This window comes from Procambarus clarkii, chromosome 12 (assembly GCF_040958095.1).
Source record: "Procambarus clarkii isolate CNS0578487 chromosome 12, FALCON_Pclarkii_2.0, whole genome shotgun sequence".
Classification (NCBI taxonomy): Eukaryota; Metazoa; Arthropoda; class Malacostraca; order Decapoda; family Cambaridae; genus Procambarus; species Procambarus clarkii.
Genome location: NC_091161.1, coordinates 27,377,653 through 27,383,285, shown reverse-complemented (window position 1 = coordinate 27,383,285; position 5,633 = coordinate 27,377,653). Strand labels below are relative to the sequence as shown.

At 45.3% G+C, this 5,633-nt stretch overlaps 1 long non-coding RNA gene across 1 annotated transcript in view; it reads left to right on the top strand.

Annotated features, from left to right (window-relative positions):
- LOC123772959 (uncharacterized) overlaps window positions 1–4,620 on the top strand; it is a 249,307-nt gene extending 244,687 nt beyond the window's left edge. Inside the window, exons 3-4 of the long non-coding RNA XR_011228230.1 lie at window positions 4,169–4,254; window positions 4,527–4,620. This is a non-coding gene — a long non-coding RNA (uncharacterized lncRNA). The remainder of the gene's footprint in view (window positions 1–4,168; window positions 4,255–4,526) is intronic.
- Window positions 4,621–5,633: the final 1,013 nt, after the last annotated feature.

Sequence of the window (5,633 nt, the reverse complement as noted above, 5' to 3'; positions counted from 1 at the left end):
AGAGAGAGAGATATAGCGAACGTGTGTGCGCGTGGGATGGGGTAAAGAGGAGGTGAGGTGTTCAGCTTACTGCAGGTAAGAGAGGTGGAAGAGAAGGGGTAAGAGAGGGGGGTGGATTATGAGAAGTTTTATCTCCTTTCCACGAAAGGTGTTAATTCCTTCTAGCCTGTGTGTGCGTGTGTGTGCGTACGTGGGCTTGAGTGCGTGCGTGCATGTGCGTGTCACTAGTTCCCGTAAGCGGTAACTTCTACCCAGAATGAGCCACACCGAGATTTTAAATATATATACTATCCTGACCAAGGATTTGATAATATTTTACCTCACACTGTACACCTGATTACTTGACCAGAGAGGGGGTACACACCAGACTGTTTCACGCTCACACAACTAGATGAGTAATGATGATGTATGGTTGACGATAGTGCTCCGTCGTCGCCTTTCCACTTGGTGATTCTCTAAGTGCTAGTAGATTGACGATGTCGATTCTTTTCTACACAAATCTCTGGAGTCACAGTCGCCACCCAACAAACACAGTCAGCAGTTCCACGGCGGGCCGTCCCCACCTGGCCGTCAGGTCAGGTCAGGTCACTACGCGGTCCTCCACACTGCATGCACCGGTGATTCCACTAGCTACACTTTGGTTTTGTTGCACTATCGCTAGCAATATGACTATGCTATGTAGCACCCTACTAGCTACACACTGTGAGAGGCCAAATACTATGATCTAGCCTCAATAATCCTTCAATGTCCCGAGAAATTGACGAATTTCCGCGGACCTCGCTAATCGCGTGTCTCTCCTACCGTCGCTGGCCTACTACTGGTGTGTGTGTGTGTGTACTCACCTATTTGTACTCACCTATTTGTGCTTGCAGGATCGAGCATTGACTCTTGGATCTCGCCTTTCTAGCTATCGGTTGTTTACAGCAATGACTCCTGTCCCATTTCCCTATCATACCTAGTTTTAAAAGTATGAATAGTATTTGCTTCCACAACCTGTTCCCCAAGTGCATTCCATTTTTCCACTACTCTCACGCTAAAAGAAAACTTCCTAACATCTGTGACTCATCTGAGTTTCCAGTTTCCACCCATGTCCCCTCGTTCTGTTATTATTTCGTGTGAACATTTCATCTATTTCCACTTTGTCAATTCCCCTGAGTATTTTATATGTCCCTATCATATCTCCTCTCTCCCTTCTTTTCTCTAGTGTCGTAAGGTTCAGTTCCTTCAGCCGCTCTTCATATCCCATCCCTCGTAACTCTGGGACAAGCCTCGTCGCAAACCTCTGAACCTTCTCCAGTTTCTTTGTGTTTCTTCAGGTGGGGGCTCCATGATGGCGCGGCATACTCTAAGACGGGTCTCACGTAGGCAGTGTAAAGCGCCCTAAAAGCCTCCTCATTTAGGTTTCTGAATGAAGTTCTAATTTTCGCCAGTGTAGAGTACGCTGCTGTCGTTATCCTATTTATATGTGCCTCAGGAGTTAGATTAGGTGTCACATCCACTCCCAGGTCTCTTTCTCGAATCGTTACAGGTAGGCTGTTCCCCTTCATTGTGTACTGTCCCTTTGGTCTCCTGTCACCTGATCCCATTTCCATAACTTTACATTTACTGGTGTTAAACTCCAGTAGCCATTTCCCTGACCATCTCTGCAGCCTGTTTAAGTCCTCTTGGAGGATCCTACAATCCTCGTCTGTCACAACTCTTCTCATTAATTTTGTGTGGGTGTGTACTCGCCTAGTTGTACTCGCCTAGTTGTGCTTGCAGGAGTTGAGCTCTGGCTCTTAGGTCCCGCCTCTCAACCGTCAATCAACAGGTGAACAGGTTCCTGAGCCTACTGGGCTCTTATCATATCTACACTTGAAACTGTGTATGGAGTCAGCCTCTACTACATCACTTCCTAATGCATTCCATTTGTCAACCACTCTGACACTAAAAAAGTTCTTTCTAATATCTCTGTGGCTCATTTGGGCACTCAGTTTCCACCTGTGTCCCCAAGTGCGTGTGCCCCTTGTGTTAAATAACCTGTCTTTATCTACCCTGTCGATTCCCTTGAGAATCTTGAATGTGGTGATCATGTCCCTTCAAACTCTTCTGTCTTGCAACGAAGTGAGGTTAAATTCCCGTAGTCTCTCCTCGTAGCTCATAGCTCGTAGCTCGGGTACTAGTCTGGTGGCAATCCTTTGAACCTTTTCCAGTTTAGTCTTATGCTTGACTAGATATGGACTCCATGCTGGAGCCGCATACTCCAGGATTGGTCTGACATATGTGGTATATAATGTTCTGAAAGATTCCTTACACAAGGTTTTTAAGGCCGTTCTTATGTTAGCCAACCTGGCATATGCCGCTGATGTTATCCTCTTGATATGAGCTTCAGGGGAACAGGTCTGGCGTGATATCAACCCCTAGGTCTTTCTTTCTCTCTCTCTCTCTCTCTCTCTCTCTGACTCCTGAAGTATTTCGTCTCCCAAATGATACAAGGTATCTGGTCTCCTGTTTCCTACCCCTATCTTTGTTACATTACATTTGCTTGGGTTAAACTCTAACAACCATTTGTTCGACCATTCCTGCAGCTTGTCTAAGAATGTTTGGAAAGTGGGGCTACGAGCCTTCCCTAGGGAGAGGTGTATATGTAGTTGATATGATTGAGGAAAAAATAGGTCTTGAATCGGTAAATTAGACAACCTAAAATTAAAAAGGCTGGGTCCAAGAGCAAAGAGTTAGATCCTACAGCCACACAGTAAATACATACACACAGGATGCTGAACACCGTAACCGGTGGCTGTACCTGGCCCCTGGCCTAAACCCCAACATAAGTTACAGAAGGCGTTATGGAGCTTCCAAGCTACTAGGTGGGTGTGGTAGTGGGTTTAATGTCCTGTAGTGAAGCATGTGCTTTTAATACATACTCACACTTGCTCATACTTCACATTAATAGAAATAAACTCTATTAATATTGTTGAAGTGACTTTACCTGTGAATTATTTGCATGTGAGGCGGCCTCATGTCAGGTGAGGTGAATGACGTCACAGGTAGTTGACCCATCAGGCCAAGCTAGTCAAGAGGCGCGGCGGGCAGTGTGGCGCGGGCCGGCGTGGGGAGAGGTGCTGCTCAGCGCCCGCCTCATTGGTTTTACTAAATTAGTCACCTGGACAGTCCTGTGCATGAGGTTACCTGCGCCAGACTTACAGGCAAGTTACTGATTACTGACTAGATGATTAGCTATTTTATCACATTGTATTATTGAGAAGAATAGTCTATATTTGCTCAGATTATAAATAAGGATAGTTACAAAGATGTTAATTTAATTATTTTAAATAAAGCTTTATCCAAGGTTTACTCATTTGTAAATATAATCATATTGAATAATATACCTTTGGCTATTAGTAGAGAATTTTACCTACCTTAAGACTTTTGGTAAAGCTTATTAAAATAAAATAAACTTCTAAAACGACTGATGAGAGATTAACGGTTCCATAACAGCCGCTTGTTTACGAAATTTATATAGTTAAATTCTGACAATTATAAAGTATTTCTTGTGAACTATCAGACTTCAATCCTTGCAATACAGAGCAAAGACTTTTAACCTATCAACCGTCAAATACACCCCCCCCCCAATGAAACTAACCATCCTGAGTCAGTGTCGTCCACGCTGCAGCCAACCCCAGAGACGCCTTAATTAACATTAACGTCCTGTGTAACCAAGTACTATATTTTGTCGAATATAAGTAAATATTATTGTATATTTATATTGTACATAGGTCTGATAGTTGAAGGAAATTATAGCACACGAGTGTATTCCAACCTGTCTCCCTCGCCTAATAAATAATAATGTATAATAGTTCACGTATCAAAAACCATTTTAAATATTTCTTGTGTTAAAATGTATGAACTGTTGTGGGTCAGTGCACGAGCGAGTATAGACCGAGGACTCGTTAAATGTGAAGCGTTTTTCACGTTAATGTTTGGCTGCCGGGTTAACGACCACTTGGCCGTTGTGTTATGAACGGGCTGTGTCATCTGAGGTTGGCTTTTGCCATTCCGTGGTAAGTCGGCACTTTAGTTCATCCAATGTCTGACCTGATCGATTGTCTAGCGGGATATTTCTTAAACTTTACATAGAGATGAGTTCAATTTAGTATTTATGGGTATTTAATATAATGTGTAATTTCAGGTATGTACGAGGGTTCATCAGTACAACGGCACTGCAGGTATGGTCAACCAGACCCAAGAAATTGGTCTCGTACCACGGCACAGCAGGTATGGAAGATTAAAATTATTTAGAAAAACCTCTCTCGGATTGCAGTTGTTCATTATGTAGCGCATATATATATTCCCACATAAGTACAATAGGTGAAGGAAACACGTTTAATAATTGTGATAGTTTATACCTTGAAGCGGTGATCTTCTAATAGGTATGTTGTAAAGTACTCTATGCATTAACCACTTGAGTGGTAAACCATTCTTCTGGCCCGTAATTTGAACATTTAGTGGTGTAACATGAGGTTAATGGCGAATCCCTTCACCAGCAGGCCAGCATCCCCAGGGAGGAATATAACTGAAATCTCCAACAAACTCACCCCATGATCATTCCCCCCCCCCCCCCACCCCACTAGTAGAGATGGTCCCCAGACTAAGCCCCCCCCCCCCACCAGCTCCCCGACCCCAAGCCCCTATGTTAACCCTCATGCCCTCCTTCCCTAACTCATTCCCCACTCCAGGCCCACCCCGTTCCCACACCCCATGTCCTCCCCCAGTATCCCCCCCCCTACCCCCGAAGCCCTCCCTCCTACAATCTCCCCCCCCCCCTTTCCTCCATCCCTGCTGCTCCACCCCAGACTCCCCTTTCCTCCCAAACCCTGACCTCTCCCCCAACCTTTCACATGCCCTTTCTCCTCCCCCATCCCAAGGCCAACCCAGACCCTCCTAGCTTCCCCATTCAGTATCCCCCCAGCCCCTTTTCCACCCCAGATCCCCCAGGTCCACATTCCTAGGCCCTCCCACCCCCGGACACCCCTTGCCCCCCAATTCCAGTGAAACCAACAGAAAATGAGGATGGAAGGAAGTCAGTTTCAAGGTAATGTACTCGAACATAGTTGGGATTACAAGCATGGCAAGTGAGCTTAGGGGATAGGGCACAAGGGAACCCGGATGTAATTGGGCTCACAGAAACAAAACTCAGGAATTATAACGGATGTGGTGTTTCCCCAGGAATACACTGTAATAAGGAGAGGGAGGGAAGGAAGGAGAGAAGGTGGAGTGGCCCCTACTGATAATAAAGGAGTGGAGTTTCAAGGAGATGGTTATTCCAGGCTGTGAGGGGTTCAGAAACTACATAGCAGGTACCATGACGATAGGAGGTCCAAGAGTAGTTATAGCAGTGATATATAACCCTCCACCAAACGACAGAAGACCACAAACCGGAGTATGACAAACATGGCAGTCAACACCATAATTGCAAGAGAAGCCACTGCTGCCTGTAAAAATATATCCCATCTGCTCCTCATGGGGGGGACAATCACGGAAGAATAGACTGGGAAAACAAGGAACTGCATGGAGGTGAGGAAACATGGAGAGCTAAACTGCTGGAAGTGACAAGAAACTTTTGGCCAGCATGTCGGGGGACCCACAAGAATGAG